Genomic DNA, 24,243 nt, shown 5'->3' with positions numbered 1-24,243 from the left:
AGTAGTGCGTTAGCGTCCACACAAGCTAACTTTACATTTTCCCAAGCATTTCTAAAGCTCAAGCTCAAATCGGAAATACAACTGATAAGAATCACTGATGCTGGATCAGTTAGTGACGGTGACTTCTTCTTTAAATTCTTCTGTAATTTATTTAAAAATGTTAATAAATTATTGTTAAATTATATACGTTTCATGATTTCAATTAATTACACGTTTTTGATTACTAAAATGTTTTTTAACCATTAAAATGGGAGTCCAGAAAAATGAAAACAAAATAAAACTGAATTTGGAATGTGGGAAAAATAAAAAGGATTTCATAGGGCCCTACAAACCAGCTTTTTGGTGCATTACCACCACCTTCTGCTCCGTATGGTGTAACATCACGTACCAGTATCAATCCTTGGGCTGACACGTGAGAAATGGAAAAAGATGCACACACTCTTGACACCTGGTTTTGTTATAGTTTTATATAGTTATATGGTTTTATATAGTTATGTTTTTTTGTTTTTTTTGGCCAAATTGGTTTGGAACAGTTGTTGAATAAACAATTGAACTGACAAATTATGCCTGCCTATATGTTTGATTAACAATTTTATTGATCAGTGAGATAGCATTGACTTGGAATTAAGTTGGTTCAATATAAAAATTAAATTTGAAAAAGTAGCTTTAGATGTAGTAAACTACTTTTGCCATATTGATGTAGCTTAGCTTACTACATTTCCCAGGGTGGTAGCTTCAGTGTAGTGAAGCTACATTTAATGTAGAGTAACTGATAGCTTAGCTCAATAAATTTTCTAAGTAGCTTGCCCAACACTGTACACAGATTATCTATCTATCTATCTATCTATCTATCTATCTATCTATCTATCTATCTATCTATCTATCTATCTATCTATCTATCTATCTATCTATCTCTCTCTCTCTCTCTCTCTCTCTCTCTCTCTCTCTCTCTCTCTCTCTCTCTCTCTCTCTCTCTCTCTCTCTCTCTCTCTCTCTCTCACTCTCACTCTCACTCTCACTCTCATTCTAATCATCCATCTATATTCCAAGTCTTCTGAAGTTATTTGCTAGCTTTGTGCGAGGAACAGATTGAAAGTTGAATTGATTGAACAAATCATTTGGTAAAATTTGTGAACCCGATCAGTTTATTGAAAAGAACCAACTCAAAAGAATGATTCTTTCACTGATCCGGTTGTAAAAGTCAACTCGCTCAATGATCAAGTCACAACAGTTCTTGAGTAGATAAATATTTGGTCTGACATGCACACAACATCATATTGCTTTGAATAAAGAACACAAGTTCCATAGATGACTTTATTTATTTATTTATTTACTTACTTACTTACTTACTTACTTTTCTTTTTTAAGAAAAAATCTCCTATTGATACTTTTCCAGATGAAAAAATAAAACCGTTTATCTATGCTACTCTGTCACCACCAACAAGGGTGAAAACTGCAGACATCTGATCCCAGATGGACATTCAGGTTAGCCAATAAACCGCATCTACTCTCCTATAAACTATTCATTTACTATGCATCTGGATGCGTTTAAAATTGGCTAAAATTCTTAAATGATTGTGATTTCATAGGCATCATAAACACATTTTCCATGTATAATCAAACAAACCACGTAATATATGTGTAAACACTGAGTACACAAGTTGCTATACATTAATCTGAATGACTCACACGTTATGTCATCCTAATGAGCTTGATACAACTGTGACTCCGTTCCTAACATTCAAAGAACTGAATTACCCCGCAGTCATGCTTTTCTGTGTTCACGATTGCTTTGCTCTTTCATGGCTCGTCTCTGTGCGTTCCAAGCTCAAGTGCATTTAATGACCTGGCTGATGTGCTCGGTTGAGATTTCCATTTGTCTCCCACAGTGAACACCCTTTTGAGTGCCAGCTGGTGCCACTCATGCTGCCAGTCCTCACCTGGGCATCCTGGGATGCATAATGTTGCTCTGGCATGCATCACACATTTGTTTTTTGGTCAGCTAGAGCTTTGGTTTCATTACCTCAAATTAGCAAGTGCTAATTAGCCACCTGATCCAGCTGTGACAAAGAGATACCGACTTACACTACAACTTTCATCTTAGACATTCCACACGCCTCGTGACAACACATATTGTCTCTCGGGAGGCATTATGATCCCAGTGAAATACTGGAAGTGAGGAAATTGCTATGCAGACAGTCATCACTTCTGATTCCTTAATATCATTGATATGACATTTGTTACACACACACACACACACACACACACACACACACACACACACACACACACACACACACACACACACACACACACACACACACACACACACACACACACACACACTAACACACACACACACACACATATATATATATATATATATATATAAGAGGCGAGTAATTAATTAATTTATTTATTTATTTTTTGCAAGGATTCATTTTGTGTCAGATTTTTGTCCAAAGGTTCAGGATATATTTAGACAGATATCTGTCTTTATTTTATTATTTTATTTTACATAGCAATATAGCTCATGAAAAATAATCTAATAATCATCTGATAAAATAAACCAAGCAGAACATGCAGGTTTTAGGAAAAATCAAAATTTGATAGAAGTTCTCCGGTGTTTTGCATGAATCAGAAATGACATTTACATTTAATCATTTAGAAGACACTTGCATTCAAAATGACTTACAAATGAGGAAAAGCACAAGCAATTTATCAGCTAATAATATTAGCAGTAGCGCTACACTGAATTTTCAAGTGTTTTTTTTTTGTATATGTGTGCAGGGATTGGTTGCCGACGGAGGAACCTGATTGGCAGATCTACTGATGTGCCGCTTTAAAAGGTGATGATGTCGAGTTCATTCTGGCGTTGGCCTTGTGGTGTGAAAAGCTCCGGATTCCTCCTCCCATCGACAGATCCCGGAAAATTATTTTGATTGTTTGTTTGTTTAACGGCTTCATACTTTTATTAGTGATGATTAAATTAGGTTATTTCTTATGTTTTAGGAGCGTTGGGGTGTCCTGCCATTTATATTGACTTTGTGATTTGTTTTATTTTTTAGGGAGTTAGGGAAGTTTATTTGTAATTTAGTTTTTTCCCTGATTAGGTAATTTATACATGTTTTATGTTTAGTCTATGTTGTTTATTATTTTGGCCTTGGGGCACCCTGAAGCCATGGCTCCTTCATTATTCATTACTTTTTTCACCTAAATAAATTATATTTTTTGTGGAACTTATGTTTTCTGTCTTTGGTGATCTGTCGGCTGGGGCTGGATTCCTTTTTACTAACTGGAAAAGTTTAGGTCAAGCCCTTCTTTATTGAACGGGTTGAAACGGCTCCAATGAAGAAAATACCAGCTGCATCATTCATGGTCCTCCTGTTGACTGTTTGACTCTTCCATGTATCATGTGATCAGCCAGCCAGCCTTCCTTCCTCTCATAAGCCTTACCATCAATCACTTCAGGTTAGACTGAGAAAGACCTCCACCTGCTCCCAATTTTTGAATCAATTGACACTCTATTTTCCCCTCTTGCAATCATGCCACCGGCCTTGCACGTTCTCCCACGGCCCTCGGCCTTGTCCTGCTCGCCGCACAGGTTCACATTCAATGAAATGTGTGCAGATTTCACACACACACACACACACACACACACACACACACACACACACACACACACACACACACACACACACACACACACACACACACACACACACACACACACACACACACACACACACTAACACACACACACACACACATATATATATATATATATATATATAAGAGGCGAGTAATTAATTAATTTATTTATTTATTTTTTGCAAGGATTCATTTTGTGTCAGATTTTTGTCCAAAGGTTCAGGATATATTTAGACAGATATCTGTCTTTATTTTATTATTTTATTTTACATAGCAATATAGCTCATGAAAAATAATCTAATAATCATCTGATAAAATAAACCAAGCAGAACATGCAGGTTTTAGGAAAAATCAAAATTTGATAGAAGTTCTCCGGTGTTTTGCATGAATCAGAAATGACATTTACATTTAATCATTTAGAAGACACTTGCATTCAAAATGACTTACAAATGAGGAAAAGCACAAGCAATTTATCAGCTAATAATATTAGCAGTAGCGCTACACTGAATTTCAAGTGTAATTCAGAGTAATACAAAAGCTAGAGCAGAAGTGTTGTTGTGGATAAGTGAGGAAGATAATTTGTTGTTGTTAATAGGGAGTGCCTTTATTTACGGCTACGGATTTTGTTGTAATGTCATTTGTCACCTAGACGTATTTGGAATACCCTCCTTAAACCAAAAGAGAAGAAGATTAATAAGAAGATTTGATTTAGAATGTGGCCTAGTCTAATATGGGACTTTTAAAGCTTTAGGGATCATCACATATCTCAGCCTATAGTACTGAAGATACAAAAACATCCTCTTTTAAATACTTAATCGCATAGGCCTACTTGTATTTCTCTTAAAAAACAGTTTCCACTTATACTTGGGGCGCAACTGCACATTTGCTGAGGGATATGCAAGATCAGTGTTGGCACACACACACACACACACACACACACACACACACACACACACACACACACACACACACACACACACACACACACACACACACACACACACACACACACACACACACACACACACACACACACACACACACACACACAAACACACACACACACACACACACACAAACACACACACACACACTTTAATGCTTTTGTTGTTTTGACTCATGTAACCTTTTATTCAAATAAATAAGATACACAATTTTGGATAGGCCTACCAGTGACATTTTCGATACCACAGCAAAACTATTATATTATTACTATTAAGCAAAGGCCAAAACAAATCTAATAGAACAAAGATGAAACCGATTAAATTAAACCAATTTAATAAACACAGCTTAAAGATTTTTAGGTAGGTCTCAAAATAGGCTATTCATAGAGAGAGAGAGAGAGAGAGAGAGAGAGAGAGAGAGAGAGAGAGAGAGAGAGAGAGAGATTTTCTATTTTTTTTTAAATCTGAGGTTTCGATAGATTTTCCTTTTTTAAAAATCTATCCATTTTGATAGAGCTAGCCAGCTAAATAAATAAATATCTAATTAGCTAAGCACTGGTGGTTGTTACCAAGGCTACACTGACAGATTACGTGATGGTGTACCAGCCAATCAGAAAGATTAGCAGTTAAAAGTTTATTGTTCAGATATGCAACAAATTATTATAATGCTATTTCATAACAATACTCATAATAATATTAATATTTATATATTTTTTTTAATATTTATAAAATTTACAAAAAAATGTACTCTATACTGAAGCAATATTCTCATCACAATCAGCTTTTACATACTTAAATCTGCATATTTGTTATATTAACCCCAGGGTGTTATTTACATTTATAAACGTGCTGATTTTAAATATTAAATATATGCATCATCGTTCATGTCAAATTCCTACATTTGATCAATAAATTCAGTTATAGCCTAATAATAGAACGGGGCTACCTATCAAATTAAATAATTTCGTCTATACACTGTAAAATTGTAACGGCAATTAATAGCCTAATGTTATGAGATTAATGTTTTAAATAAATGTTTAAATATACAAGAAAAAATGTAATAATACCTTTAAACATGAAACTAAACTGCCCGTAGGCCAAGGTCTAAGTCATCGGTTCCCAACAGAGGTGTTTCAGCCTACAAGGGGGCCTCGGCGAGCTCTTTGTGGAGTCGCGTCATATTTTGAAAAGTGTTGAACAGTGAGCATTAAAACAGCAGTCCGTAACTTTTTAATGTTCAAAAATGTACTAAATTTATATAATGAGCGAGTACATCATGAATCCATTTTCCAAACCGTGCTTTTGTCTTATCCTTAGTCACTATGGTACACCTATAATAAATGTTTATATTGGGACTATTTTACATTGGTTCGGGTCGTACTGGTGAAGTGTAGCCCAGTGCCTGCATGACTCATCATAGACTTAAACAGAGAGAAGTAGCTCCGGCTACAATGTTCTTCCCCAAGACGCATTATTATGTTGATAAACACATGTTTATTAATCGCTAGAGCGCCAAGCGTTACGGACTGCAGCTTTAAGGAGAATTATCAAATTACAATAGCTAATTTTATTCACGATCCCCTGGCTGACCAAAAAATGGGGTTTCAGCCATGACAGCCATAACAACCAAATACAGGGCCAGACTGACCCTTGGGGATGATATGCGTCTTGCCCTGTCCAAGATCTCTCCTCGCATTGACCAAATTACTCACTCCCAGCACCAATCCTCACACTGATTGATAAAGCCTCACAAATAACATGCAGGTATTGAGGTCCCAGACACCTGTTGTAATGTCTGTCTGTGTTCCCCCGGTCTTTGTGCTTTTGGTTCAGTCCTGTTCAGTTTTCCCGCTCCTCGTTTGTGTTCATGTATACCACGCCCCCTTGTTATCTTGTTTAGCTTGTTTGGCCTTGTATTTAAGCCCTGTGTTTCAGTCCAGTCTTTGTGAGTTCTTGTTGTTGTACCTTGATGTTGGTGGTTATGTTCCTGAGTCTTGTGCCCTAGCCAGAGTCTTTATGTAGTTTGAGTTTATTAAATAAAGTGTGCTGCAATTGGATCCTGCTTCCTCCTTGCTTCCACCTCATCATAACAGAAGAACTCACCAAACTATGGATCCAGCAGTTGTCCACAACCAGGTACTAAGAAGATTTCTAGCCTCTATGTTTCAGGATGGCCAGCTGATCGAGAAGTATGTGAGGGACTTTTTGAACTGCTGCCATCTGGGATCGCTTAATGACATTGAGCTCATGGACCTGTTCTGGAGCGGGCTGGATGCGGATATCGCGCAACTGATGCCGGATGATTATACCGGTTGGACCCTAGAGGGATATATTGACCTGGCCCTTTACTTGGGGGGTTCGGCATCTACGGTGGGCTTGGCTGATGAAGCACCCTGCCAGTTCACAGTATCCCTGGAGCCTATCCACGTCCCGCCTGTCCAGCCAGAGACCGTCCAGCCAGAGACCGTCCAGCCAGAGACCGTCCAGCCAGAGACCGTCCAGCCAGAGACCGTCCAGCCAGAGACCGTCCAGCCAGAGACCGTCCAGCCAGAGACCGTCCAGCCAGAGACTGTTCTCGTCACGTCTTCCCAGTCAGAGACTGATCACGCCACGCATGCGCCGCCTGAGCCCTCAGTGACCGCAACACTGGCCATTATGGCCACAGCCATGTGGTGTGTGTGGGCTACGCACACACTTGAGCCGGTGTCCGCTGATCCTGCGCCAGAGCCCGCTGATCCTGCGCCAGAGCCCGCTGTTCCTGCGCCAGAGCCCGCTGTTCCTGCGCCAGAGCCCGCTGATCCTGCGCCAGAGCCCGCTGATCCTGCGCCAGAGCCCGCTGATCCTGCGCCAAAGCCCGCTGATCCTGCACCAGAGCCCGCTGATCCTGCACCAGTCCTGTTCAGCCCAGAGTTTCCTTCACCGCTGGTCCTGCCCAGCCTAAAGCCCTCTTCACCGCTGGTTCTGCCTTTTTCTCCTGAGCCGGTGCCTTCTCCAGGCTACGACCCCGTAGCTACCCCCAAGAATTTTTTGGGGGGGGGCAGTAGGCCACCACCATGGCCACCCGAAAGGTCCTCTCCAGCATGGCCGCCCGAAGGGTCTTCATCGCCGTGGCCGCCCGAAGGGTCTTCACCGCCGTGGCCGCCCGAGGGGTCTTCACCGCCGTGGCCGCCCGAAGGGTCTTCACCGCCGTGGCCGCCCGAAGGGTCTTCACCGCCGTGGCCGCCCGAGGGGTCTTCACCGCCGTGGCCGCCCGAAGGGTCTTCACCGCCGTGGCCGCCCGAAGGGTCTTCACCGCCGTGGCCGCCCGAAGGGTCTTCACCGCCTTGGCCGCCCGAAGGGTCTTCACCGCCGGGGCCGCCCGAGGGGTCTTCACCGCACTGGACGCCCGAGGGTCCGACAGCTCCGCCCTGGACGCCCGAAGGGTCTGCTCCGCCCTGGACGCCCGAGGGTCCGACAGCTCCGCCCTGGACGCCCGAGGGTCCGACAGCTCCGCCCTGGACGCCCGAAGGTCCGACAGCTCCGCCCTGGACGCCCGAGGGTCCGACAGCTCCGCGCTGGACGCCCGAGGGTCCGACAGCTCCGCGCTGGACGCCCGAGGGTCCGACAGCTCCGCCCTGGACGCCCGAGGGTCCGACAGCTCCGCCCTGGACGCCCGAGGGTCCGACAGCTCCGCCCTGGACGCCAGAGGGTCCGACAGCTTCGCCCTGGATGCCCGAGGGTCCACAGCCTGCTCCGCCGTGGCCTCGACCTCAGTCTGCTCCGTCGTGGACACGCCCACAGCCTGCTCCGCCCTGGCAGTCTGTTCGTCCAGCTCCGCCCATGTTCCATGGCCCAGGTCCGCCATCGCAAGACCCCGGTCCCGTTCCCTGCGTCGGGAGCCGCCCATAGAGGGGGGGCTATGTTGTAATGTCTGTCTGTGTTCCCCCGGTCTTTGTGCTTTTGGTTCAGTCCTGTTCAGTTTTCCCGCTCCTCGTTTGTGTTCATGTATACCACGCCCCCTTGTTATCTTGTTTAGCTTGTTTGGCCTTGTATTTAAGCCCTGTGTTTCAGTCCAGTCTTTGTGAGTTCTTGTTGTTGTACCTTGATGTTGGTGGTTCTGTTCCTGAGTCTTATGCCCTAGCCAGAGTCTTTATGTAGTTTCAGTTTATTAAATAAAGTGTGCTGCAATTGGATCCTGCTTCCTCCTTGCTTCCACCTCATCATAACAACACCGTTCATTTTGTAATAGCTTATATTAATTATTTTTTCCCTACACACCAGTGTGAATACTGATATTTTCAATACTGATTGCATTTCAAATTAATAGGCTATACTGCAATGATTATGTTTTTAAATTAAAAATGGCCTACAGATGTTTTTGTTATAGTATTTTTAATATTATACGCTATTACGTGTGCATAAACATATCTGGTTATAGTAATAAACATAATGTTTGTTTAAAACAAAACATTTTTTCATCCTTGCTGCAAGCTTACAAGAGCGGCAAAATCATTAAATGTGAAGGGGGGCCCTAAAATATTAATATTATAGTATTAATTTGGCAGGGGTCGAAATTCGTCACAACACCGGCGCCCTTATGCTCTGCATAAACTGCGCAACCCGTTTTTGCGCCACTATATACCCCTCCCCACAAAACAACAGCAACAACAAAATTGGCTGATGGTTTGCACTTGAAGCACATTTTCAGGAAGAATAAAAATAAAACACAAGTATTGAAACAAGGATCGATTGAATCTGATTTTTTTTTTTTTGACACACTCACAGACATACATCTTTTTTGTTTTATGTTCTTTTATTCACTTCAGAACGAGATTCCTGTCTGTTTAGTTGACAGGGCACGTCTGCCTCAGACCAGTGGAACGGATTATAAGCCCCATGATGAGCCGTATTGATTGGCTGATGCTATCTGTCTATTAACTTAAGGTCGTGCTCTTCTCGCAGTATGGATGTGTTTCGTAATGAGCCAGATCCTGTGAGCTAATGGATAATTTCTGTTCAAGAAAGGATTTGCACTACATAGGCAAACTGGATATATCAGAGAATTTTAAACTTGTGATTTCTAGGAAATTTGAACTTGTGATTTCCCTGTAGATATAACTTTTTTTTAATACAAGTGTTGTTGTTTTTGTGAGACTGTACAATTTGAAGTTAACTAAGGAGGAATAATGTGTTTAAAATATGTATTATAATATATTTTTGATCTGAAACTGATCTAATTGGACACAAATCAGTTCACCACTTAGTTTGTTTGAAAAAGCCTGAAGGAAAAATTAAAATAAATTGATCTCAGTGGATTTGCCCTATATACACAAAGACAGAAATGGAAAATAAATGTTACAGAGAATAAAACATTTAATTGATGGCAGTGGATGTTAAGGAGTGAAAATGTTGAAGTAATCTAACAACCTGACAAAAACTACTGCCTGGCCCATGAATGATTATTTTCTCATCGGTTCAATGCTAAAGGTTTGGTCAAAGCATATGAGGCATTTCAAATAAGAAAGAGCTTATTATGACAACATGAATCATAGGCTTTAAAATCTCACAGATGACACTGTTGTTGTTTCCCTGCTGCAAATATTTTATTTATACACACACACACAAATACATATATATGTAATTGTGGGCCAAACAGGTGAATATATCGTGTATACAAATCTGAATATATATTTATAAGCCTGAATATGTTGTTTTAAATCTGAATATATAGTTATAAATCTGAATATATAAATGCAAATCCGAATAGATAGTTATAAGTCTGAATATAGTTATAAGATAGAATATATATGTTTACATCCTGAATAAATATTCAGGCCTTAATTTTAGCACAGAACTTTGGGTATTGCTCATAATGGATCACACTCACAGTATAGGAAGAAAATCGTTACCTGACATTTCTGGGTTATAGAAATGCTAGAAGTACACCCACATTATGCACTTTACTTTTCCATGTAATGTGAAGTGGTGTGATTCATGTTGACTGGTGCATTGTGGTATCTTATGATGTGTTCAAGCTAGTCTCAAAACTCAGGTAAACTATAATCAAAAGAGTGACTTTTTCCCCAACATAAAACACATACTGCAGCATTTTAATAAAGGCAGGGATAAAATAATGACACCTTACACTGAGGAACCTGTGTTTTTGATGTGGAAACTCTGACTGTTTTTATATTCACTGCTTAGATAGATATTAACGTTGAATAATTTATATGTATATATTAACAAGCCGTGGAATCTTAATTTCTGAAATAATTTAAATGATTTACAATTCCTAACAAGTTGATTGAAAGACAAGCAGAACATAAATTCATGTTTAACCTTACTGTGCCTTTTAAACTTTATTTAAGCTTTTATTCTTGTTTGAATATGCCCCCCTAAGGGAACACTAATTCAAAGAGGGGAAAAAGAAAGATATTTATTCTCTCTGGAAACATGAATTCCTGCTCACAAACCGAGAAAGGAGGTGGTCAATTCAACCTGTTGTTTTAACTGTAGACTTTGAACATGCTCTTGTTAAATTATGTGGTTTGTTATGAGATATTGTCCTCATTTAAAGTGCACACAAATTAGATTTTGTTTATGGAGAAGATGTGCTTGACAAATATATGTGTCAAGCTGTCTTGTCTTGTATTTATATAATAACTCATTCCAGACCTGAAGCAAACCATTTTGGCTTTTTGATTTCACTATGAAATCCATTTATAAATAACTTTAGCAAAAGAAAAAAAAAAACTGCATCTACATGACTTTTCCCCACCTAATTATAAAATACTAGCTTTAAAAAAAAATAGTGGCAAGATTAATTTCATGCTAACTTTTGTGACTTCTGGACATGTGTGACCTTTATAATAAAGCTGGAATATAACAAGAACTGCAGCACTTGCAGAATGGCAGAGTTAAAGGTTTTCTTGAGAGTGAATTAGTACACTGTCAAGTTGCAAGTTAACGAACTCAACGACAGGTCGGGCTGTAATCACATGCAAATCTGCGGGTGATCCGCACTCGCCAATCTTTATGTGTGAAATACCAAACGACGCATCAAAAACGCTCGTTGACGGCTCGCCAACGCCTCGCCGATGCCAGACAGATATCTAGCATGCTAAATATCTGGAGCTGTCGGCCGACTCGATAGCCTGGGCTGTCACGTGTCGCGACGAGCAACAGCCAATGAGAGAGCAATGCATGAGGTCACCGAAAGAACAGCAACAGCACAAGCAATGGCTTCAAGAAAAGTTTTCAAATAGACAACTCCTGTTCCGCTTCATTTCCCATTCCACTTCTCGGGTGTGTTTTCGTGACAAAACGTGGTTTGGGGACCGGATCGAGTCGTTGGGTGACAGAGTTGTTGTGACAGAGTTGTTGTCAGCTCTTGTAGTGTGTACCTGTTGCAGATCATTTACGTAGTGTCACGTAGTGTGAACACCACAACGACTTCAAGACTCCAGAGCAAGTCATGTAGTCTGAACAGCACAGCGATCTGCCGACGTTTAAAGTTGTGTAGTGTGAACTCGGCATTACAAGCACCTCTCGACCTCCCATTTTTAAGCATGTCGAAAAAGTTCAGGAGCAACAATCAGGAGCTGAGGAAAACCACAGAAGAAGAAAGACGAAGATGGCAGCTTCACAACGAATTTGGACTATTGAAAAGAAGATAAACTCGCTGAACTCTGGCAGGAACAGTCAGCGCTGTATGTCATGCAGTGTGTACCATGACAGGGTTGTCCGAGATGATATTTTACAGCGGATCGCCCAAGAGCTACAGTTAACAGGTGAGATTTAATACGTATAGGTAGTTATCTATTGTTAACTATAGCTAGCTATAGTGTGTAACTAGGCTTTTTAACTCATTCACACACACACACACACACAAAAGGGTGACCAGACATCCCTGTTTCCCGGTGCTGAAAACGAGCCTGCATGTGTAGCAAAACAGTCACAGCTTGTATCAATCATTTATATGCAGTATGAGAGAGAGAGAGAGAGAGAGAGAGAGAGAGAGAGAGAGAGAGAGAGAGAGAGAGAGAGAGAGAGAGAGAGAGAGAGAGAGAGAGAGAGAGAGAGAGAGAGAGAGATTTTCTAAAATTTTTTAAATCTGAGGTTTGGATAGATTTTCCTTTTTTAAAAATCTATCCATTTTGATAGAGCTAGCCAGCTAACTAAATAAATATCTAATTAGCTAAGCACTGGTGGTTGTTACCAAGGCTACACTGACAGATTACGTGATGGTGTACCAGTCCAGCCAATCAGAAAGATTAGCATTAAAAGTGTATTGTTCAGATATGTGACAGAGAATTTGAATTTTGAAAGACGACTTTATTACAATTTTTTTACATGAAACATTTTTTCACCAAATCAACATTTACCATTTAACATTTACCTTTTATACCACAAAGAATTCCAAAAATAAAACTTTTTCTACATTAGTAGAAGAGAAAAAAATATTTTCCCATCAATAACAGAGCACAGAGCCTCATTCTTACACCATTTCATTTCAAATGTAATATCATCCACGGTACTATAAAACACGAAAATCAATGAGTATTCTGTATTTAACTGTGGCTAAAAACAGAATATTAATATCTTGATCTGCACCCATTTCTATCTTGTTTTTTCTTCTCATATAGATTGCCAACTTTGCTTGACCTATAAGAAAATTTTAACACTGACAAATAAACCTTTTTCTTCTAACATATATAAAACCAACAATAAATATGTCTATAGAAAAAGATTCATTAAAACTATAAAATAAATTATGTAATAAACTAAACAACCTTTTCAGTCTAAAACACTCCATATAAGCATGAAAAACTGTTTCTCTCTTTAAACAAAAAAGGCATTCTGTAGTGACTTCAGGATTTAAAACTGAAATAAAAGCATTAACTGCTATTGCACCATGTAAAAGTCTCCATTGTATGTCCCCAACTCTTTTACTTAAAGGTGGCTAATACAACGATCTCTATGATGGTTTATCCTCATCACATAGTTTTAAAACATTGCGCCATGGTGTATCAACCCTCTTATCAAGCACTTTTTTATTAAAAACAAAAACACAGGTTTCATAAAAAGATTTACCAGTACTTGAAAAAAAATTAAGACATAGGGATTTTCCAAAGTTTAAAAACATTCCTGAAACATCATCTAACACAGGAAAAATAAAAAACTCAGATAATGCATCTTTATCATTAGGAACATTTTTGTTTTCACAGTAGTCTGATAGGAGTTTCAGTTCATCAGAAGTGAGTCTTTGTTTCCATTTTTCCAATAAATGAAAAACAAATCGTCTTGACTTAATTTTCAGACTCAAAGCAACTTCTTCCATATTCCCAAAGTCTGATCGTGTCAAGTTAACTACACTCCCCATTGTACATATTTTGGAAGCCACAAGTGTTCCCTTTCGTTGTCACTCCGAGTTATGTCGGATGACGACGAATGGGGTTTCGCTTAGAATGGCAAAGAAATGCCATGGGTCTGCGGAATTTGCATGGCGTAACTCCGCCCCACCTCGTGGGTATAAAAGGAGGAAGCCGGCAGCAAGCAGATATGTTTTCGCTTCTGAGCCAAGTGTATTCTTCTCTCCACAAGCCATCTCTGAATTGTCAGCTTTACAAACGAGTACCTCGAGTGTTGGTGTGACGGCGATCTACGGCGAGAGCGTGCTTCCTGCTGATCTGTTGCAGTGGTCTGCCAGTCGGTGCGTTTCTCCCCGGGTGCTTCAACACTTGAGTTTTCTCTCACAAAAAGAGCTTACACGTGGCACGTCTTTTTAAAGATGTCTCGCCCGTGTACTTCTGGTTGCGGCAGATTGGTATCGGACTCTGATGGGCACGAGCGTTGCATAGTATGTTTGGGCATTGATCATGCTAGAGCAGCGCTCGTGGATGACTCATGTTCTCTCTGTGGGAACATGACCATCGCGTCATTACGGTCTAGACTCCGTGAACTCGCAAGGGTGAGAGTCCCCTCTTCCACCCCCCGCCCTGCGGCTGGTGGCCAGGGTGACCTGAGGGTTACGGTCTGGAACAAGGGGCCGACTCTGTGTCCGCGACCCCAGCCCTCTCTTTAATGACGGTACCCGCTAGCGAACTGCTGATTCCCGCGGGTCTACCCTCTGGTGGCCCGCGTGTTTCAGTTGAAGCTACAGAGGAAGATGCCATGTCTGTTGCAGCATCACTAGGCGGGTTTGAGTCTTCTGGAAGTGAGGGCTCGTCACAGCTGCCACCTTCCGGTGTACATACGGCTGTGCTCGAGTCTGATCCAGAGATGACGGCCATGCTTTCCCGGGCAGCCGCGAGCATCGGACTTGAGTGGAGGCCTCCACCCTGTCCTGAGCGCTCGCGGCTGGACGATTGGTTTTTGGGTAAGGCCGCCGACCCTCGTTCTCGGCAAACCCCAATACCTTTCTTCCCGGATGTGCATGATGAGATCTCGAAGTCCTGGAAGACCCCCCTGTCTTCTCGGGACCGCTCGCTGGTCTCATACGCCTTTCCTCCCCTCGATGAGGCAGCTGCCCGTGGGTACACTGGGCTTCCCCCGGTTGAACGCTCTGTTGCCATGCAACTATGTCCTCAGAGTGCTTCTTCTCGGGGCGAGCCTAAGCACCCATCCAAAGCCTGTAGATTTTCGTCGACCCTGGTGGCGAAGTCTTACAGAGCGGCGGGACAGGCGGCTGCTTCACTGCATGCTATGGCCACTCTGCAGGTCTACCAGGCCCAGATGCTCAGAGACATGCACGAGGGTAGGACAGACCCAGGGCTCTTTGACGAGCTGCGCGCCGCTACCAACCTTGCTCTCCGGGCGACAAAGGTTACCGCGCGCTTCCAGGGTCTGGTGATGTCCACAGCTGTGGTCCAGGAGAGACATCTGTGGCTGAACCTGGCTGACATGCGGGACGCGGAGCCGACCCATCTGCTTAACGCCCCCTTGTCCCAGGCCGGCCTCTTCGGCGGTGCAGTTTAAGATTTTGCCCAACAGTTTTCAACTGCCCAGAAACAGACCGAGGCCATCAAACACATTCTGCCCCGCCGGCCCGCTGCTGCCTCCACCCAGCCGGCCGGGCAGACGCCTCGACCTGTTTCCCGCCGAGGGCGCCCTCCTGCGGCTCCCGCCCGGACCACGCAGCAGCCTCCACCCAGGGCCGGTCGCGGAGGAAGCCGCAAGAAGGCGCCTCAGCCCTCTCCTGCCCCGCCCCCCGCTAAATGCCGGGCCAAGCGGCGCTCCTGAGACGTTGAGGATGATGGTTGTTTGAGGATGATGGTTGTTTCTCAGGAGGTGGTAGCAGGACCACTCCTTCCCCCGGTGGAGGGCCGGGGGAGAATCTTTTGTTCTCCACTCCCCGCTGCTCACCCACGGGTGGGCAGCACCCTAATGTGGTTAAAGACAGAAACAATCCCCTCTTCCCTGAGCTCACAGAGTTCTCGGGCGACACAGAGCGCCGCCCACAAGCCGTGCTCTCCTCGCCCCCTTCTGTCCCAGAGGCGGTTGACACGGCATGCCGTCCACGGACCGCTTCGCCCTTGTCCCCCTCTGTCGCCAGACCCCTGGCAGAGCAGGCCCCCGCGGGACGACCAGCCTGGTCCTCCCCTGGCCCCCTCTGCCAGGGCGCGGTTGCTAACTGTGCCCCCACACCGGGCCGCTATGCCGTCCACGTCTGGGCCAGTTACTCCGCTTCGCTACCCCTCCGGGGGGACGCCTGTGGTTCGCATGGTCCCGCTGGTTCAGTTCCTGGGAGCCTGGTTAGAGCTTCCCCGTCTGTCCCGCTGGATCGCGCGGACCATCAGGCTCGGCTATGCTATTCAGTTCGCACGGTCTCCTCCCCGCTTCAGGGGAGTCCGCTCCACTTTGGTCGGTGGCAATGCCCCCATCATGAGAGCAGAGATTGCCACCCTGCTGGCGAAGGGTGCAATCGAGACTGTACCTCCAGCCGAGATGAGGTCCGGCTTCTACAGCCCCTACTTCATTGTCCCCAAGAAAACCGGTGGGTTACGGCCAATCCTGGACTTGCGCGTGCTGAACCGCTCCCTTCACAGGATGCCGTTCAAGATGCTCACCGCCAAACGCGTTTTCGAATGCATACGGCCCCAGGATTGGTTTGCAGCGATCGACCTGAAGGACGCCTACTTTCATGTCTCCATTCTTCCTCGACACAGACCGTTCCTCCGGTTTGCTTTCGAGGGGCAGGCATACCAGTACGCGGTTCTCCCTTTCGGGCTAGCCCTGTCTCCTCGCATCTTCACGAAGGTCGTCGAGGCTGCCCTTGTTCCCCTTCGGGAACACGGGGTTCGCATCCTGAGTTATATCGACGACTGGCTGATCCTAGCTCACTCTCGAGATCAGGTTTGCGAACACAGGGACCTAGTGCTTCGGCACCTAGCTCGTCTGGGCCTTCGGGTCAACTGGGAGAAGAGCAAACTTTGCCCAGTGCAGAGGATCTCTTTTCTCGGTATGGACATCGACTCGGTCGCCATGTCCGCGCAGCTTACGAGCGAGCGCGCGCAGTCACTGCTGATTTGCCTGAGACAATTCAAGGGCAGGAGTGCGGTTCCACTGAAACTCTTTCAGAGGCTCCTGGGGCATATGGCATCTGCAGCCACGGTCACGCCGCTCGGATTGCTTGATATGAGACCGCTTCAGCTTTGGCTTCGCGACCGAGTCCCGAGGTGGGCATGGCAACACGGCACGCTCCGAGTACCAGTTACTCCGACCTGCCGTTAGTTCTTCACCCCGTGGTCGAACCTCAGTTTTCTCAGGGCAGGTGTCCCCCTGGAACGAGCTTCCCAGCATGTTGTTGTCTCAACAGATGCCTCCACCACGGGCTGGGGCGCCATGTGCAATGGACATGCTGCTGCGGGCTCCTGGACAGGACCCCAGCGGCTATGGCATGTCAATTGCCTCGAGTTATTGGCAGTACGCCTTGCCCTGCACTGCTTCCGGGTGCTGCTCAGGGGTCAACACGTACTAGTCCAATCAGACAATACCACCACAGTAGCGTACATCAACCGTCAAGGTGGTCTACGCTCGCGCCGTATGTCACAACTTGCCCGCCACCTCCTCCTATGGAGTCAGAAGCATCTGAGGTCGCTTCGAGCCATTTTCATTCCCGGAGCGCTGAACTGTGCAGCCGACGAGCTCTCACAGCTTCAGCCACTCCCTGGAGAATGGCTACTCAATCCCTAGTCGGTCCAGCTGATTTGGGACCAGTTCGGGGACGCACAGATAGATCTGTTTGCCTCCCACGATTCGACCCATTGCGCCCAGTTTTATTCCCTGACCGAGGGCACGCTCGGCACGGATGCTCTAGCGCACAGCTGGCCGCAGGGCCGCAAGTATGCGTTTCCCCCAGTGAGCCTTCTTGCGCAGACCTTGCGCAAGGTCAGGGAGGACGAGGAGCAGGTCATCCTGGTTGCCCCTTACTGGCCCAACCGGACATGGTTCCCCGAACTAGTACTCCTCGCACAGCATCTCCCTGGCCGATCCCTCTGAGGAAGAACCTTCTTTCTCAGGGACGGGGCACCCTATGGCACCTGGTGGTATGGTTTGAGTTCCCTACCACCAGCGGTGGTGGCTACCATCACTTCCGCTAGGGTGTCGTCCACGAGACACGTCTATGCGTTGAAGTGGAACCTCTTCGTCAGCTGGTGCTCTTCTCACCGAGAAGACCCCCGGAGATGCTCGATCAGCGTTGTGCTTTCCTTCCTTCAACAGGGGCTGGAGCGAAGGCTGTCTCCCTCCACCCTGAAGGTCTATGTTTCCGCTATTGCCGCACACCATGACCTCATCGAAGGTAAGTCGGTGGGGAAGCACGACCTGGTCATCAGTTTCCTGAGAGGAGCGAGGAGACTAAATCCGCCTCGCCCTCCTCTCGTTCCCTCTTGGGACCTCTCAGTGGTTCTAACTGCCCTGAAGAGTGCTCCTTTTGAGCCACTGCAATCAGTCGAGCTTAAATTCCTGTCTATGAAGACAGCACTCCTGGTTGCTCTGGCCTCCATCAAGAGGGTAGGGGACCTGCACGCATTCTCCGTTGACGAAGCGTGCCTGGAATTCGGGCCGGCTTACTCTCATGTGATCCTGAGACCCCGGCCTGGATATGTGCCCAAGGTTCCTACCACTCCCTTCCGGGACCAGGTGGTGAACCTGCAAGCGCTGCCCCCGGAGGAGGCAGACCCAGCCTTGGCACTGCTCTGTCCAGTACGCACTCTCCGCGCCTATGTAGACAGGACGCAGTGTTTCAGGACCTCAGACCAGCTCTTTGTCTGTTATGGTGGGAAGCTGAAGGGAAAGGCTCTCTCCAAGCAAAGGTTGTCTCACTGGATATTGAACGCCATTGCTTTGGCATACCAGCAGCAAGGTCGACCGTGCCCCCTTGGTGTGACTGCTCACTCCACCCGGAGTGTGGCATCCTCTTGGGCTCTAGCACATGGCGCCTCGCTAACAGACATCTGCAGAGCTGCAGGCTGGGCGACACCTAACACATTTGCCAGATTCTACAATCTCCGAGTGGAGCCAGTGTCCTCTCATGTACTCGCTTCAACCAGCTAGTACTGGACCCGCTCTGGTGTCTTCGCTTGCTCGCCATTCCACTCCACAGACTGGATACGTGTGATTATTTTCCTCAGGTGAGCTTCCCCAAAAGCCCTGAGTTCCTCCAGCACTCCTGACGTTGGCGCCAGTGTCTATTGCCTGTGCGTCGGCTAGGTGCCTCCCGTGTGCATGGTCCCTCCCCTGAGCGACCCCCACATGTGTATTTCCACTGTAAGCCTCTGGTAGCATGTGTCTTTCCCTTGGCAAGCCACCTTGCCACCCCTGGGGTTGAAATATTCCACCTGCGGCTGGATACCCCAGTGTTCTCCATATGCTCCTTCGGGTCATATGTGTATTCTCTAACTCAAATTCCGCAGACCCATGGCATTTCTTTGCCATTGGCTCGTTTTGTAATACTCGAAGTTGATAGGCTTTCTAAGCGAAACCCCATTCGTCGTCATCCGACGTAACGTGTCCGTTCCCTACTCAGGGAACGAGGGTTACATACATAACCGTAGACGTTTCCGTGAGTCCAGGAATTGTACAGTCATTGTGCGTTAAATTAAAGCATGCTCCTTGTATTAGCGGCTCTTCAAGGAGCCAGTGAAGAGATTCAAAATGTCCTTCTCTTTGTATTTTGAACTTGTTCAACACTTCAAAAACATTCCGATAAAAAATAGGCATTCCATTGAGGTTCAATTTTGACAAGTCCATAAAGAAAAGATTTCTGTCCATTTTCAAATTTCCAAGACTTTGTAAAATTTTACATGCAACTACTTTTCAGCTTGAACTTATTGAACCATTAAGAAGTCTTTGCAAAAACTTTAAACGAAAAGCTGCTGCTCTACTTTGAAGATGTACCAATCCTTGTCCTCCTTCTTCTTTAGGTAAAAACAATACGCTCTGAGGAACCCAATGTAACTTGTCCCAGAAAAAATCAACTAAAATCGCCTGAATTTCTGCTAAGAGACGCAAAGGAGGATCAATGCAGGTTAACTTATGCCATAAAGAGGAAGCTACTAAATTATTTATAACTAAAGTTCGACCTCTATACGACATATTTGGGATTAACCACCTCAATTTTTCGAGTCGACCTTTAACTTTTTCAAGAGTTCCTTCCCAATTTTTTTTGAACAGTTGCTTCATCTCCTAAAAAAAACCCAAATATGTAAAGCCTCCTTTCTTCCATACTAAACCAGGAGGAAGGGGAAAAAATAACCATTTTTCCAATCCCATATTAGCAGTGCTTCACTTTTTTCCAAATTAATTTTAGCAGAGGACATTTTTTTAAAATCATCAAGTACACTCATTAAAACTGTACATCACTCTGTTGACTAACAAACACTAAAACATCATCAGCATATGCAGAGACTCTTATACTTTTTCCCAAATTAGGTAATTTAAAACCTTGTACATTTTTTCTCAACTGTTGTAAGAGAGGTTCTATTGCTAGTGAATATAGCATTCCAGAGAGCGGGCATCCCTGCCTCACTCCTCTAAAAACTTTAAAAGGAGTGCATAAGCCACCATTAATTTTGAGTATGCTCTCAACATCACTGTACAAAACTTTAATTTTATCTATAAAACTTTTAGTAAAACCAAAAGCTTTAAACGTTTTCCATAAGTATGCGTGTTCAACTCGGTCAAATGCTTTTTCTTGGTCGAGCGATATCAATCCAATGTCACTATTTGATAACTTCGAGACATCATAAATATCCCTAATAAGGGAAATATTATTAAAAAATTGACCTTTTGGGGACACAGTAGGTTTGGTCCGGATGGATCACCATATTCATAATTTTTTATAATCTGTTTGCTAAAATCTTTGAAAGAATTTTGTAGTCACTACACAGAAGTGAAACAGGTCTCCAATTTTTGATCTGTGTGAGATCTCCTTTCAGGACTGCTCTCCGGCAACTAAGACCTTTATCCAGACTACCATTGAGTACCTCCAACAGATCCTCTCCTAAAACTTCCCAAAAAACATTTATAAAGGTCTATTTGGTATGCCATCAATTCCAGGCACCCTCCCGGACTCCATGCTCTAAACGGCCTTTCGCAATTCGCCCAGGCTAAGCGCACCGGAAATCTCTGCATTAGCTTCATCAGACTCTTTTGGTAAATCCTCAAAAAAGACACTCTCATTAATATCATCTGATCCTACTTCACTTCTGTACAGTTTCTCATAAAAACCAATTGCCCTCCTTCTAATCACTACAGGATTGGACAACAGAATTCCTTCCTCAGACCGCAAAGCGTGAATGATTCTTTTTTGCCCATTTTTCCTTTCAAGGTTAAAAAAATATACTTTGAAGGTGCATCCATCTGATCAAGACTTATAAATCTTGACCGGACCAAAGCCCCCTGTGTTTTAACCCCTAATAATTCTGCCAATTGATTCTTTTTTAGAAAGAAAGAATTTTTTGTTTTGTTGATTCTGCCAATTCCTGTATCTTAATTATGTCATTATCTAAGTCTTTCATTGACTGATTTAAAACCTTGGTGCTGTTGTGAGCATACTGCTGACAATACTGTTTAATTTGTACTTTTCCAAAATCCCACCATTTTTGTACTGATTGAAAAGATTCTTTTTTTGTTCTGTAATCATCCCAAAACAATTTAAAAGTGTGCATAAAATCCTTATTATCTAACAAAGTTAGATTAAAATGCCAGTAAGCACTTTTAGGTTTGACAGAATTCAAAATAAAAGAACATTGCACCATGCAATGATCTGAAAAACCAACAGGAAAAATACAACAATTTTTAAAAATGCCAGCATGATGCTTAAACACATAAAATCGATCCAGTCTTGCCAGAGATAAAAAATTATCATGTGCCCAAGTATATTGTCTTTTATCCTCATGATAAAACTTCCACATGTCACTTAACTCATGCTTATTTATTATTTGAATGAGACGTTTTCTTGAAGGCATAAGGGGTTCAATATGATTTCTGTCACAGTTATTTTCTGTACAATTAAAATCTCCTCCCAGAAATAAATAATAATCATTAGAAACATCTTGTAAAAAAGAACATAATGTATCTAAAAACAACATGTTGGGGACATACACACAAAAAATTTTTTTTTTATAATTTCTCCACTTGTGCTGTCACTTTTAAAAGTCTACCCTTCAAAAACTCTTTAACTTGATATGAACTTGGATTAAAAGTCTTTGCAAATAATATTGCTACTCCTGCACTTAACGTGGTGTTGTGGCTGAAAAAAGATAAGCCTTCCCATTCCTTCTTTAACTGTTACGTGTGGGTTTTTGTTGTGTCTTGTATATCACGTGATCCCTTGTTTGTCATGTGATCCTGCCATGTGTCTTGTCTTTTGTTTGTTGTTGCTCAGTGTCCACAGGTGTTCCTCGTCCATGTTTATTTAGTCTCCCCAGGTGTTTCTCATTAACCACGCCCCCTTGTTATCTTGTTTAGCTTGTTTGTCTGTGTATTTAAACCCCTGTGTTTCAGTTGTTGGCTGTCGGTTGTTGTTTGATGTGTGTTTTTCCCAGTTTCCTTGTTCCGTGTGCCTTATTCTGAGTTTACCCTGGATATTCTGTTTGTTGGATTATTAAAGTGCTTGCGATTGGATTCACTTTCCGCTTCATCCTTGCTGCAACGCAACATTAACATTGTTCACGTCACTATGTGTTTCCTGAATCAAAGTGACATCTATTTTTTTCTGCTTAATAATTTCATACAGCTCAGCTCTTTTTCTATAATCTCTAGCACCATTAACATTCAAGGAGCAAATCCGCACTTCAGCCATACTAAAATAAATAAACAAACAAAAAAACAAGCAAAACCAGATTACTAATGTTCTTAGTCTTCATTTTCATTTAAGTCCGTGCCAACTTTCCTCACAATCTTTTTCAAACCATAAACCTTCCTGTTTGAAAGGCACCCATCTGCTATTAGACTTTTGGCTTTATCATGGAACTGCGTTAGGTCAGGGAAATATTCCTTTACAATCAAACCTCTTTTTCCTTTTGTAGTATTAAGAAACCGTTTATGTCATCAACATCATAGCTTCTGCTTACCTTTAGTCTGTGACAACACTGTACTCGAGTCAGACATTTCACTTTCACTTTCTGACTCTTTCTGATCTTCAAACACTTGTCCTTTTTTAAAACACTTTGCATTACTGATCTTTTCCAAATTTTTCCGTTTTGTTGGCAATTTGAACATCCTATTCTCTGCTTCCATGTCAGACATAACATCTTCCCTCATGTTTTCTATATCACTGTTCAACAACCCAGTTTCTGCAGCTACAGAAGTCTATGAAGTGTCCCTACCTTCATTCATTGACCCCGTCGAGGTCGATCCGGCTTCCGCAGGCCCCTCAGCAGATGTTCCTTCCCCAGCAGGTTTATCCACGGTCGGCACTGCTTCAGCTAGACCGACCTCAGACGGTTTAACAGCAGTAGGCCTATCTCCAGTTGAACCACTATCCTTACTACCTCAGGCTGCATTCTTATCGGGACATGAACGGATTAAGTGGCCCGATTTACCACATCCAAAGCACTTAATTTTGTCAGTAGTAACGAACACGACATATTCAAAATCGTCCACACGGAAATTTAGTGCCAGAGAAAAAAAATGGGAGGAAAAAAAAAGTAGTAAGGGATATATATGTAGATGAGGATAACAGGAGGACAAAGTGGGAGAAATTAGTGGAAAGGCAGTTGTCATTTTCGTAGTTTACATTGTAATTGTTTGGCTAATTGTTTTGCATCTTTTACAGCTTGAAGACGACACTGCTGCTCAAGGAGGAGAACAGTGATATGGAAAATGAAACTGATCTGTCACCTGGTTTAGAGCAGAGTTCTTGTGACACACCTTGTGAAAATGACCAACCTGCCTCTGGACCGGCTGCCTCTGGATATCCTTTTGTGTCGGGCCAAGTACAGAAGTAAAAAAATAAAATAATCATTGAGCTACAAAATATTGCAATACTCAACAAGGTTGCAGACCAAATTTCTAATAGAGAGGACAAAGGGGAGTATTCCTTTGGAAAACAGGTTGGGGAGGAACTTGGGCGAATTAAAAATCCTGCCCTAGTATTGAGATTAAAAATAGCTATAATGTCACATATTTATGATGCACAAGAAAGTGAAATTTCAGTGCATCC

The sequence above is a fragment of the Siphateles boraxobius genome, unplaced genomic scaffold, assembly GCF_051911475.1.
Source record: "Siphateles boraxobius isolate OS27281-9 unplaced genomic scaffold, OSU_SipBor_1 3, whole genome shotgun sequence".
Lineage (NCBI taxonomy): Eukaryota > Metazoa > Chordata > Actinopteri > Cypriniformes > Leuciscidae > Siphateles > Siphateles boraxobius.
This window is presented reverse-complemented; position numbering follows the sequence as displayed.